General features: G+C 35.1%; 1 protein-coding gene across 4 annotated transcripts in view; it reads left to right on the top strand.

The window, feature by feature from the left end:
• Positions 1–15,559, top strand: part of LOC127834192 (uncharacterized) — a 35,278-nt gene that overhangs the window by 7,124 nt on the left and 12,595 nt on the right. For 2 of the 4 annotated variants that reach the window (XM_052359836.1, XM_052359838.1), the window contains exon 4: positions 1,424–1,890. The exons of the other annotated variants lie outside the window; for them this stretch is intronic. The gene's annotated coding sequence lies outside the window, so the exon portion shown is untranslated. The remainder of the gene's footprint in view (positions 1–1,423; positions 1,891–15,559) is intronic. 4 annotated transcript variants of the gene reach the window in all.

Here is a 15,559-nt window from a genome sequence, read left to right as displayed (position 1 = left end):
TGTTCTTATTTAAATACACACAAACCAACAAAATCTTTATTAATTAAGATTTTCAAAACCTGCAGTTCACTAGGCTTCCGAATGATTCACAAAAGAGGATTTGAATTTTTCGGTGTTTCTTAGCGAAGATCTGGGACCATTCGGTGTCTGTTTTAACCCTTTGGATCCTTTAGGAAGCTTGCGTGCCTGATCTGAATCGAAAGAACTTCAGCACCCAAATGTTGATACTGAATCGAGACGGGTTCGGAATGTTCGCCGAAACATTCGGAATGTTAGGGAACTTATTTCCAATGACGTCTTTATATTTTATCCATAACGAACGGATCCTGCAGAAACCCCACGAAATGATGTGTGGAGGAGTGTTTAGGTATACACACTAGGAAGTCACGCCACCTGTGTGCTGCAGGTATACACACTAGGAAGTCACGCCATCTGTGTGCACAGGTGGTTAGCGTGTGGCTATGATATTAATTAGTGAAAACATCATTTTGAATGATAAATAATCATATTATAACGAAATATTAACTTTTCTGAAAAACAAAATTTTACTATGAAATATATATATAACAAGGTATGCAACTCAAAATCAGCCCAAAACGGGGTGCATCGCTTTGAACAGCCATATCTTCATCAATTGTGCAGCGATTTTCACGATCTCGGTCTTATTCAACGCAGAAATGAATTTCCTTTCTGGAAATGTATATGTCTTGCAATATTTTTACAAATGCTGGGTCAACTTTTAAGAAATAACACGATACACAACACGTATGACCCAGTTGACAGTGATCATGCAGTCTTTATGAATGAAATCTCCAGTTGTAAAGACACACCTCCGCATTGGACCAATGAAATGACCCGTATGTTTAAAATGTCAGTTAGTTGAAATGTATGTAAACAAAGGTTTCAAACGGCGCTGGACAGTTAGTCTTGATGCATAATGTAACGGCAAGAACGGTAATAATGTTTTTTCATACGTTTTATTGAATTATGGTATCGAACTACATGAACTTTGTAGGGAAGTTGCCCTTTACTCCGTGAAGATTTCAGTCTTAAAGACTGCATGATCACTGTCAACTGGGTCATGCGAGTTGTGTATCGTGTTATTTCTTAAAAGTTGACCCAGAATTTGTAAAAATATTGCAAGACATATACATTTCCAGAAAGGAAATTCATTTCTGCGTTGAATAAGACCGAGATCGTGAAAATCGCTGCACAATTGATGAAGATATGGCTGTTCAAAGCGATGCACCCCGTTTTGGGATGATTTTGAGTTGCATACCTTGTTATATATATATTTGATAGTGAATTTTTTTTTCAGAAAAGTTAATTTTTCGTTTTAATATGATTATTTATCATTCAAAATGATGCTTTCACTAATTAATATCATAGCCACACGCTAACCACCTGTGCCTGTGTGCTGCAGGTATACACACTAGGAAGTCACGCCACCTGTGTGCAAGGTATACACACTAGGAAGTCACGCCACCTGTGTGCTGCAGGTATACACAATAGGAAGTCACGCCACCTGTGTGCTGCAGGTATACACACTAGGAAGTCACGCCACCTGTGTGCAAGGTATACACACTAGGAAGTCGCGCCACCTGTGTGCTGCAGATATACACACTAGGAAGTCACGCCACCTGTGTGCTGCAGGTATACACACTAGGAAGTCACGCCACCGGTGTGTTAGGTATGCACACTAGGAAGTCACGCCACCTGTGTGCTGCTCCTGCTGCTCGGGGAGGATAAAACATCAAGAAGCATGGAAAATGCAGAGAAGCAATTTGGCTCTCTTTTCTGACAAACTCCTCGCAGCGGTTATCTCCCCACGGCCACTATCGATAACCACTAACATTACAAGAAAATCCACCCAGATATTGAATGATTTTTGTAAGTATTATATAATGAAAATTAGTATCATTTTTTTTATATTTTGAAAATAGTGTTTAAGGTTAGGTTCATAATGAAAAATAAATTACCCCTTAATAAAAAAAAAACACTAAAAATAACAACATGAACATTATTGTATACCGTGGCTGGCTCGGCTATCATCGCGTGGTTGCTTATAACGGCAGGTATTTGTAATCGAGCTACGCTCGCAGGGTGCAGAGTCAACGGGTTTTCCCGGGTTTTCCACACGGGCTGGACAGAATGACACACCGGGCTCGACACACCGTTAAGAACGTTATTCTTTAAAAAATCTGAAGTTATTGAAATACATTTGCAAATATCTTTAGTGCATAAAAGACAGTTTTTCTTGCAGTTTGTGCCGATATCTTAAGGTATAAGAATAAGTCCTTGAATACGTCTGAAATCGGTGACAAAATTTCACGTTGCGTGAGGCATAACCGTGTACATTGAATGCAGTAGATACCGGATTTTTAAACAAGAACACTGGCTTATTAAATAAAGTAATTCCGATGTTTGTCAAATCACCATAAGCAGCATAAAAATATGTATTTTATGCACTTGTTGAAATTCTTTAGAAAAATAATATTAAAAAGTTATTTGAAATAAAGTACCACTTTTATACGTCGTGTATAATTCCATTAAAGTTAAAAGGGGGTTACCCCACAAAGTCACGTGATCCCGCACCCTGGCTCGGCAATAGTACAATCTCTGCGCGGAGGTTGCATTTCTTAATGTTGCCAGTGTGTCTCGTATTGTACATGTTTTCAAATGGAAAACAATTCGGGAAATTCTAAAACGATAATACGATAGAATCGGAAGTTGTTGAATTGTAGATTGCCAACAGGGCATTCGTAGAAGTTCTTGAATACAACACTCCGTATTGATAAAGGTTTAATTATTTTAAGCTCAATGATATAAAATAAAGAACATATATATAGAGAACGCAATGCAAGAATTGCTCTATTTTGAATTCCCATCTATATAAACAAAGTCGTAATAAAATTTCATTTTGTGGGGTATAATTGCAGTTTGAGTCACGCGTGTATTGTTTAAGAAATCTGTATTAGTAATATTATCCGTTTAGTAATAAAGCGCAGTAGTGCATCCACTTTCACGAATATATTTGCCGTTGGCCGTTAGTCAAATAGGTGCTTGCTGACAAAGTGCAGATATCGTCCCTTAAAAAATTAAACATTTGTTAAATATCATCTAATGACTTTGGGGAAGAGTAGGAGGGTTTTCAAGTTCTATCATGCCATTGTTTTAATGTTGAATACCACACGTTTCTATGAAAATCTGGTCGTCATTTTACCATATTTGAGCTCATGAACATAGAAACTGGTTAAGTGGAAGCAGTAGAAGCCGATTTTGACTCGGACAAATGTAAAAATGGAATGACGGCATTATGCCAATGTTGGGTCGACATCGAGTAATGTTAGTTTAAACTTTAAACATATTTATTTCAGCTCGATTGCATTGAAAGCCTAATGCTTATTTGAAATGCTCTCGAGTCCATTTCTTGGGACTAGAAGAAGTACTTGGTTTGTATGGGGGAAATCTAAAGAACGCTCCCACAGCGAACCTTTTCCACTGCGACTTGTTAAGTAATCTAAATCGAGTAATGTTGCATATTCGATCTTGGGACTGTAGAAAATCAAAGCGCTAAAGGCACTGCAGCTGTTTGCTCCTTGAATGCTTTATATATTAGAGTCACAGGTCATGAAGTTCGACTTTTTTAATTATGACAATCGAACGGCCACAGTGGTGAGATTTTGCAAGAACATCAAGGAGGAAAATGAAATTGATTTATAATTTCGAATAAATTTAAACACGATTTACACAAACTCCTAGTCTCGACCAAGTTATTACATCCTGACACATTCATAATAGGTCTAGCAATGTGAGGATCAACATTACCAAAAATATATTTAAGATCATCTAATGGTAAACAATCCGAAAAATCTACAGTCCCCGCTTAAAATCTCATGCCAATTTACAGCTACAGTTTGACATATTTAAACAGTATTGTGCATAATGAAGATGCCATTAGTTTATTCGTCAACATGAAGTAGTGATCCTTCTGGCGAAATATATGTAAAATACATACAAATATTATTAATATGAAATAAAACTTGAACATTTTAGTAGTAATACAACACCATTTTACAGTTTATCTCTGACAATATATATTTGTTAAACGTTTTCATTTATAAACACTTTAATTTGAATTGCCGTAGACAAACAAAATGATTGTGTGTACGATAAGCTAGGGTGGTGCGGTAGTCGAGTGGTAACACACTGGTCTACCATTCCAGAGGTCTCCGGTTCAATTCCTGGCCGGGGCACTGGAAATTTCAGAAATGCTTCAAGTGTTTCCCACCCAACTAGAGATATACTGGTATGAAACCCAGGTAATTCTCGCGTGTATCGGTGCTATACACTGAGCACGTAAAAGAACCAATGGATCTATTCGCAAAGAGCTAGGGTATCACACCCGGATTCCTTGTATCTCAATACTGTCTCTTCTGCTTGGTGTCTCTTCAGCAAAAACCCCAAAGGACCCCATTGAAAATAAGGGTTATCCTTGACTGCAAGGTCAAAAGAAATACATACAGTCATACAAACATACATACATACATACATACATAAGTACATACGTACGTACGCATGTATGTATTAAGCTTTATCAATTTCTCCGGTAGTTCTTTTTGCAAGTTTCAAATAAGACAATATTGAGATAAAAGAAGAGCAATCGGCTATGTTCTAAGTTCGTATAAAATCTTTGAATTTTCAAAACTACATACCAAATATGCAGTCTGTGCCATTCGAATGTCGTCTGCCACTTTCCTAATCTACTTGAGTCACATCGGCGTTTCAATGCATTTCGTCCGATAGAAGTCTCGATGAATGTCATTCTGACTCAATCATCACGTGAATCAATGAGTATATGATCGAACGTAAAAATAACGTCATGATAAAACTGATAGTTTTTATAACTTTATATATTTTCGTACATTGTGAAGAACACCTTGAACTATGAAAGACTGTACACCAATATTACTTTTTGTCAACTTATAAATGCTCAGACAATATTACAACACATAAACCATTCGATACAGTTTTAACATATAGTGGCCATCAATCAGTTTGGTCACTTTAATAATTAAAAAATAAAATAAAGAAATCAGACGGAGAGCTTTACGAATGTATAGGTCCGCATATAGTTGTTGGACTTAGCGCTGTATGTAGTGGGTAAGATTTGTTAATGTTGCTATTAGTTAAGATATCTTACTAAAAACCAAACATATTAGACATGAATACCGAAAAGAACGGTTTCGGCTGTATAAAAAGCTATTAAATTTCAACGAAATATGTGTTAAAAATGTGATTTTACCCAATTCAAACAGAGCTATGATGAAATAATTTCATCCAACACATAAACTCCCTTAAGGGCCCCACAGATTATGACCCGGCTCATCCGCAGCCCGGGCAGGTTCATTACGAGGCGTTCACAGCTATGGGTAGGAAGTGATTTACTTAAACTAGAGAATAATTCTGTAAAGTGGGATGATTAAATGAAGTCATGAATGGATATACCAGAAAAGATAAAGGAATTTGCATAACAGTTTATAGTGGGTATATATTAAAATATTCATAGCCATTTCAATTACTATTCGATGACATTTGTGCGTTATGGTTGTAAGACTATTAATATGGAAGGATTGCGTTGGATTACACATCGCTTACGCATAAATATATGCTGTTCTGGAAATAAATACAATTAGTTATTATTACGCAATTGAATAACTGACAGATACAAGTAAGAGTTATACCGTTACATGGGTTCTTGAGCGCATGATTGCGATGGATTCCACTTCGCTTGCGCTGTACAATTAGAGCCGGGGTATTCGAACTCAACTGACAGACTCAAGTCAGTATTATAACGTTTCATGTATACATTCGGGAATTATTGCGATGGATTCCATGTCGCTTTCGCCGAATATTGAGATCAAGAGTATTATAACTCAAATGACAGATTTAAGTCACAGTTGTAAAAGTACATTTGTACATACATAACTAAGCACTGCATTGCGATGGATTCCACGTCGCTTGCACTGCGAATTTGGATAAATATAAATAAACTGACCAATTTACGTTTGAGTTTTAAAACGTTTCTGGTATAAATAAGCGCATTATTGCGATGGATTCCACGTCGGTTGCGCTTTATAATAAGGGGATTTTTTTCTCAACCGACAGATTCTAGTCTGGAATATTACAATATACATGTTACAGCAGCGCATTAATTAGTGCGATGGTTTCACGTCGCTTGCAGTTTTACAATACGATATTCCATAAACAAATATTATTAGGCAAAATAAATTTACAATACTTACAGATACAAGTCAGAGTTCTAATTTCAATTAGTAAAATTACTACAATTTAAAAAGTTTAACTGACCTGACAGATTGGTAATTAGTTCTTCATTAATCGTTTTATATTTTTAACAAATAAACATTATGTACAAAATGGATTGAATAGTCACGATGCAACGCAGCAAAAACTAAACTAATTTTCTCTTTGCTTAAAGAAATCGATACTAGTTTATTTGTTGCTTTGTAGTGTTGTGCTTAAGAACGATCTTTGATCCTTTAGAACATGATATTTTATTAAGAAAATTAAAATTGTTTAATTTTTACAATATTCAATCAAACGTTCCACTTGTTATCCAACTGACTGGAAACATGTTGTTAACATGTGACACATAAAGTCGTGTGACTCGATGTTCCCCCAAAGACTCTGGATATCGTTTTTAAATAATATGTGCATGCTATTGCAATAAAAATTTCCTTATAAACAAAAAGATGCGTATGCTGATCATCCAAGTTTGCTGGAACCATTTTCTGATACGCATCGTATACAAAACGAACTGCAGAAGAGAGACATATTATACGTCTCAAGTTTTCACAAATTCTGTCAAATTGCTCTTGCAATATAAAATGTTAAGCAATATAGAAATTTCTACATGTTGTGCATATTTTGTGTTTATGTTTGTAATGTTGCATTTACGAATAACACAATTAATAGTGTTTAAAGCACAATGAAATGAAAAAAAATGATTAGATTATATTATTCATAAAACGTGTTTCACTTTATATCATGAAATCAAGAAACACAACAAAATCTATGTTGATCGGCTTTCGAAATTCATTAGACAATTCTGGAAAACATGATCTGTATATTAATATTGACTTTGAAGCATTCAATAAACAAAATGAGCATGTTTGTCGATCAAACGTTGGAATGTCATCAGGCCACGACTTTTTTTTTTATTGGTTTACAAAAATTATTTTGAAAATGGTCCATCGGGCGGTCGAAAAAAAAAAACAAAAAAAAAAAACATCATTGGAAAAATAAGTTAATACTAATAACATCAGAACAAAGACATCATATCTTTTATAACCTTAACACAGAGACGAAAAATCAAATTATGCAATGAAACACATCTATATCTTCAAATGAAATGAGTCACCTAAAAGCACCTTTTGTAACATCAGGCAATTTTAAACACTCCATTAAATGACATGCGTTCTTCTCCCATTAAAACGAAAACTGCGCTTCATTTCCGTAATTCGATGCGCACCATTACGCAATGCGATGCCCGTTGCATAAATCTTATATAAGATAAACTACTCATACACAAAGTATGTGTTTGCTCCTATTCGACTTATAACATCGTCCATGAAAAAAAATCGAGTAGATCGATCCCCGCGTCGTCGCGGTAATGTTTGTTAAAGTTGTTGTTGTCATGAAAACCACGGAGTGTATATTGACGTGGAATCTAGAGTCCGTGTGAAAACTCGTTGATTTACAACGCAAAACGTCTTATTTGAACTGACGCGAATTAATACAATCATATTTGTCAACTTGGCTTTTGCTTTATTTTGATAATTTAATCCAAAGTTTAATGTTAGCAAGTGTTTTTACTGGAATTGTAAACAAGGAGCCAGTTAAAGTCTTCGGAAAATGTGCAGTCTGTGTGAATTGACAGTTTGACGTCATCAAAGGAAAGCCGCTTGCTGTCTGAAGCAATAAAGCGACAAATTTCGCGCCGACAAAATTGGCTTCCTTTGTCTAGCAATTAACATGCCGAACCAATTGTGCGTTTGTTTCTCAATTGCAATCCTCCAATTTAATAATAGCACGTGCATAGCTCCGCCTTCGAATCTTTTGCAGAGAACGGAGGCGGAGTTTAACGGTTAATTGAGCTAGTATTTTACGCAAGTTGAGTTCCGATTTGCCGAAATTACTCGGCCCTAAGCATCAAAACGACAAATACATTTATCAATGATTTTCCGAGATATACCGATTTGTTCCGATTTCCAAACTTTTTGCACAGTTCCTATAAACTATGGCGGACGTGTTTACAAAATTCCTAAACACATATATCGTAAATAATGGCAGTATTTTATTGGATTATTTATACTTATTATCAAATTGCAAGGAAATACTTTTTTATCTACTATAATACCGGGTTTGTTTAATATAATAAACATGTTAAACAATATAGTTGCGTCACAGACTCGGAAATAAATTTTGATGCGGTCGACATTTTACTGACGCTGATTTTCCTATTGTCTGTAATTAAATAAATTTTGAGAAGTGCCCATAAAAGGACTGGTACATACTGAGTCACATTGAAAAATATCCCGTTCTCTGTAATATATGTGAACCAATCGTTGATTGTACTTACTTGATTTTATTCGCAACCGTACTCAAACCGGATCTTTTTTTTTCTCGTTTCGCTCGTTTTTCAGTGCGGTCGGGAATAAAATATATAAAAAAAGACGATTTTCCGATTTTATTTTTTTTCCCATTTTCCAAAAATTAGGGTCGGCGGTTTTGTAAACCAAGAAATATAAAAGTCGTGGCCTCATATACGTTCTCAGTAATAACAAGAAAAACATGCTTATATAATGCATACAGTTAACTTATGATTGACTATGTGTAATTTTTGGGAACAGGAAAAACAATCTTAAATTCTAAAGATACCCGTTATTCAAACGAGAATATGAGGGATTGTTCTAATAAACCTTTATAATACCATCTATCACACTGGTACGCAAAAGAATTGAATCTCATTTGATGATAGTCCAACACACCACACAGCAATACAATACAATGCATAACACTACAATGCAATATAATATATTACAATACATAACAATAAAATACAACACTGTGCAGTACAGCCAGTACAGTTCAATTCAGTGCAGTGCGTTGCATAGCAGTGCTTTGTAGTACAGTGCAGTACAGTTTAGTACGGTACAACCGTTTGAGATCAGGTATGCCAAACAAAATTCTTTTCAAATGAGCATAGTGCGGTATATAAATCACCATGATCTAATATTAAGAAATTAGCAACGAACAATTTTACAAAATACAAAAACATTTCACTGTATAAATTATTATGGAACAGTACCTTTTGGAAACTTTTCAAAGCAATAATTCAAACGTGCATTAAAATCATTATATTTAAAATTCAAAACAAGTATGACATACATTATTTTACTTGTATGAACATATTTATTTAATATGATGTTTCATTGTAATAAACATTACTTTTTGCTTCATTCATTTGTTTATTTTGATAATTAGTTTTTTTCTATATGCTACTCTCTTTTGTACAGCTCTCCAATATTAACCAGACATTTAACTTTTTTGCATTAAAATATTATAGTTCTGTTGCGAGGACTAAACTGTTTTCCATCATGGACGCGTTTAATCCAATGAAGCGAACCATACTCATTTAACTGTTACGGTCAAATGTGACTGGTGTATAACCATCGTCGGACACCCCCGGTCTATTCATTACGTTACTCTCCATTCCAAATGTATGAGCGGAGCGTAATCAGCAGCCGTGGGTATCCGACGATGGGTTAGACTAGGCGTGTTTTCTTATATTATGACAAGGAAACGTCATTTGTGTATTTATATAGAGGATATTTGTTGGATTCGGTTGATTGTCGATTTTAATTCACGAATGATCATAGAAAATAACATGCGCCACGAGTGAAAATATATTTTTTCTATGATCACGAGTGAATTAAAAACGATATTCCACCGAATTCAACAAATTTTCTTGTTATTTTATGCTTTTTTTCACAGTTTATATACATTGTTAAAGAGTTGAACGAAAGAATTTCGCTGGGATAATGACGTGATTTCGTCAAAAAATGACGCCATTTCACAGTAAACAATGAAAATTATCGATAATTTTCACTGATAATTTTCACTGTTTAAAACAGTGAAATTATCAGTTTTAATTCACTGATATTTCTCTATAATCCACCGGAAAGCATACAATAAAAATGTGTATTGCATACATTCTTGCTTTCTTTTAATGTAGCGTATGTGATTGTTAATAAAAACAAATATGAATTGATACGAAACCAGTACGAAAAAACAATAAAAATCGTACAGCACATGAGGTCCGGTAAATTTTGAATTTTACAGAACCTCGTGATTTTACCGGACCTCCGTCTTTTTTACCGCAAACTATAGATACTACCTTTTATTCGGGTTATTTCTATCACATTGACGTTCACATTTTTTAACAATTAAAATACAGTGAAGCGATAATTTTTATTTAATCTTTCTTTATGGTACTGTATATGGTAAAACTTTCAACTAAAAGTGATGAAATCTTTGTATTGTTCGGCGTAGTGGTTTAATACCGCTTTCATCTTAAATGATCTTTACGTAACCCCAGCAGACCCGAACGAATTTATTCCAATCATTTATTGGCAGATTCGAGAGAAATTCCCCATAACGTAGGCCACATCACTGCGTCTGTGTTCAAAGTATTGGATGTAACACTGTTCATTATAAGCAATACCGGCCTACTCTCTGCATGTTCATACGAGACACATTGACGTTACGCTGGCCGAGACGCCATAAGACTCATTTTCGCATGACGCAGATCTGAACGTGTGATTTGAATGTGTCGAATAAAAACTGCGTGCTAATAAAATATTAATATACCAGAAATGTATATGGTGAAGAAATAAACTCCTCATAAGTCATGTGAGGACACACGATGTTATCTCCCGTCGTTCATTTTGTTTTGCTACGAACACTATTGTGTGGTTTTAAATACGTGCACTCAATAACTCACATTTCATGCAGTGGAAAAGCGAAGTGAAAAAACAACAACCTTTGATTCCAATTTAATGATTTAGAAACGTTATTTTCTAACATTATTTCAAATTCAGGATATACGCCGAATATCTTGTTTACTATAAATTACAATCATTTTAAACAATACCAAATCGTGTATTATTCGGTGAAACTGTGAGGCGGCTTGAAATGCTTACTTTCGCATCATATGTTGACAAGGTCAAGTAGAAGGGAAGTTCGTATCGTTCCCTGCTTGCACTTCATGATCATTACATGGATCGATACCAGTAAACGTCATATCAACCATTGAAAAACTGTTGTGTTTCTATCCCCACTGTGGGAGCGTTCATTATGCCTACACCAATGACACCAAATACTGGTTCCACCCAGGGCCAATCACTCCGTGTATAGTCGAGGTGCGTAGATGCTTCAGAGCCAAGGGCCCATCACTCCGTGTATAGTCGAGGTGCGTAGATGCTTCAGAGCCAAGGGCCCATCACTCCGTGTATAGTCGAAGTGCGTCGATGCTCCTGAGCATGTACTTATCTTGTCTTATCGGCATATTAAATGCAGAGTAATGTTAAGTATCTGGTATGATTACATGTATTTAATCACAAAAACAATTTCTTAGAACTAAAAAGGCATATTAAAAAGTCGTTAATGTTCTTTTACTTTTCCGTTGACATTATATTTTGATGTCCAAGCAAAAAAACAAAACAAAAGAAATAATATAAACACCAATCAAGAGCATCATTCTACAAACACCTATTAAATATGTACATTGTATAAATATATATTCAGTCATTTAAAGATCGCGTACAGTGTCATTCCGCTAAATGTATGCACTATAGGATATGGTAAATATACAGATACCTCAGTAAACAGAAACACAAATTAATATGTAGTAAGAAACACAAACAAACTAGTATTGTTGTGGATTTTACCATCGAATTTTTTTTTTAGTTCAGAAAATCCTTTTGCGTATTATGAGTTACATATTTCTTAAGATTTATTTTCGTTCTTAAAGTAACACATTTCCAAATACAGACTGCAATTTCATTCCATATTTCCATACCATACCAGTGTTTAAGTATGGAGAGATTTGTAAATGAACATCTCGCCTGGAAGACGATCGCTTCACTGAATCCCTTGATACAGCGTTCAGAAAACCTTGACACGATAACACCAAAGTGGCGTCTATGGGTGTAGATTACGCGACATTCTGGATTATTTTAATCCCTTATTACACTGGTAAAAATAAAACTTGTTTTGCATCATTTGAAATTGCAAACAAATATTAGTTGTTAAATAACCTTAGCTTTATATAATGCGAGAGTTAAACACGCTCCCAGACGCTTGCGCGGGTACCAAAATCCCCCATGTTACTAGGTTTAAGTTGGTATTAGTAATAAATAACACTTCTTCAATGGTATTTACAAATGTTATTTTCGAAAATATTAACAAAACAGTGTATGCATATGCATCTGGCATGAACAAGCGTTTTACAACTGGGTTTTCGGAAAGTTAAACATCATTTCCGACGCCGGGCGGGTACCAAATCCCCCTTGTTATAACTTATAAAGGTGATATTAATAACATTAAATTTTGAATCACTGTAATTAAAAAGGCAAAACAACAAATAGGATTTTTTCATTTTCTAAAATAAATTAAGGTTCTATAACGGTGATTTGGTAATTCTCGTACCAATATCCCCAAGTTTCCACTTGTAATGGTTGTATTAGTAATGAATAGTGCTACAACAATATACCGGTTTATCGGTATATATCGCAATACGCAATCCGCATATTGTATTGCGATACGACTTTCATCATACCGGTACAAACATTTTACAAAAATGCATTCAAATTTCGTCCAGAAAAAGCCATTCGAAATAATGATAACAAGGTAAACAAAACAAAGCAGTGTACAAAAAATTCCGTAAAAATAGCATTCTGAAAGTGTATTATACGAAGTAGCGTTGTTACATCGGAGGATTCGTTCGATGCTTTTGAACAGATTATCGTTGAATTAATTGCGCACAGCTGTAAATGTTTTGTTCGATTCTGAATTGAGCATTATTAAATTTGTATTCGGAATTTCGGAATTACGCTTCCAAATTTTAATGCTAATGCGACAATATTTTTTTTAGCGTCAAATAAAAAGATCTTTATCCTTTGTCTCAATAAAAAGCGCGCGAAAATTATACAGACATGTAGAACATGGCATGGAAAGTATGGGTGTATTTTGTGTTGTATAAAAACGGGAACATCACGTCAGGTGAATTACGCGTGTTCAGTGGAAAAAACGCCCCGGTTGAACGTTATTTCATCACATCTTTAAATAGTAACGAATGCCAAAATGTATTTGATACTTAAGAAAATTTGCGAATGTTTGTGTTTCTTGTTATTCTTGAGCACATGTTTAGTAAATATATACGTCCAGAATTTGCTTTCAAATTGGAATATACGGGATTATCCGGTAATTGGCAAGTTATTATTTTGGTACAAGTTAGCAATATATTGCGATATATTGCAATACTGGTTTTTGAACTGACAATATATTGCAATACGGTTTTTGGCGTATTGTTGCAGCACTAGTAATGAATAACCCTTCTGCGATGGAATTAATCAATGCTATCTATGGAAATATTGACACAACCTTGTTTCACTTGTTTTTTTTTACACAATATGGCGATTTATAACGGGGATATCTATAAGTTACGCTCGATTTGTCATTGTGGGCTCTGGTACTACTCACATGTACCCCGTGCAATTTTAAGTATACTTAAATGAACCCCGGGTACGGAAAATATACTAAAACGTACTCGGCCAATTAAGACTGTACCCGAGCTTTATCCCCGACCAAAATCCGATGTCGAAAAACGCCCTACGGAATACGAAAATAAAATCTCTTTGAACAAAATCTGCCTAAACATGCTTTTTTGAGTAGGAGTTTCGATTATTTAGAGGTCATTTTACATAATATTGACATAAACATGAACATAATCAATTTGAAAAAAAAGCCGACAACGACCAATTTATCGTTAGAATTCCCGGGTACGTTTCAGTAAATTATCCGTACCCGGAGTAAATTTAAGTATACTTAATAGTACCCGGGATACATTTCAGGAGTACCTGGGCCGACAATGACCAATCGAGCATAAGTTACGGATCGTGGGTAGCGAAATCCCTCATGTGGGTACATATACATATGATATAACTGGTATTTAGCATTGCATATATATAGTTATTGTCCCCTACCGGTTTCACCGGAGGGGACTTATGGTTTGCAGTCTGTCAGTCAGTCTGTCAGTCTGTCAGTCAGTCTGTCAGTCAGTCAGTCTGTCTGTCACACTTTTCTGGATCCTGCGATAACTTGAAAAGTTCTTCATATTTTTTCATGAAACTTTAAACATGGATAGATGGCAATATGGACATTATGCACGTCATTTCATTTTGTTCTTACGTCAAAAATTCTGGTTGCTATGGCAACATTTTTTTAAAACTCTGACAATGGTGGAAATTTCTGACAATGGTGGAGCCGGTAGGGGAAATATATTGCTTAGCAATAGTCTTGTTAATCTTTGTAATGGAAAACGCTACAAAGAAATACGTTGAGTAATTTTCTGAAATAAATTAACGTTCTATATTTGTGATTTCGTTAATTTTACACATTAAAGCTACCACTCGCGCTTGTCAAAGTAACGTTTCTACTTCAAAAATTGTATTAATTAAATGCCTCCAAATAATCTTTCTGGATACCGACTTATATAAATCATAAGGACACCGTTAAATCATAATTCATAAACGTTTTTTTTACAGGAAATAAACAAAACTCGTTGAAAGCATTTGTATCTAGACAGTCGACATGCCTGGAAAATGGCGGACAGGTCGATTGTAACCGGCGCAACCGATTTATCGATCGCTGATTGGTTGATCGATATTTAGATGGGAATTTAATTTACAGCTGGCGAGATGTCAGTTATAGCGTATGTTAAATAGTTGCATCTTTTTTCAAGGCAAACCCATTGCAATTCTTTTAACAAATGACATGTTATTATACATGTACTTAAAACATTCTCTTGGGATTACACTTACACATTTTATCTGTAGTTCCAATATTCTATTTACAAGAATGTCGCAAGTATTGACCGGTTTCCAGGTAAAACACACTTAATCCAATACAGGTACCACATACGCATTAAAGACCATACGTTTGATTTCGGGAGTCACAGAATATTGAACTCGCCGAGCAATTGATAGCTTGGAGCCAAGCTTGAGAAAGTATTTTGTTTGTTCATCAATTTGTTTAATGATTGTGTTTTCTTCAAAAGAATATAACTGACCAATACATTTCAGCTGTTGATGGGAGCCAATGGTCAGGCAGGTGGTTTGATTTGGATTTATATCCACGCTATGTATCTGACTTCACTAACGTGTACTTGTTTAGTCTGCATGAAGTCTTTCGTTTA

Source organism: Dreissena polymorpha, chromosome 6 (assembly GCF_020536995.1).
Source record: "Dreissena polymorpha isolate Duluth1 chromosome 6, UMN_Dpol_1.0, whole genome shotgun sequence".
In the NCBI taxonomy this organism is placed as follows: Eukaryota; Metazoa; Mollusca; class Bivalvia; order Myida; family Dreissenidae; genus Dreissena; species Dreissena polymorpha.
Note: the sequence above shows the minus strand (reverse complement) of the source record. Positions and strands in the feature narration are given on the sequence as shown.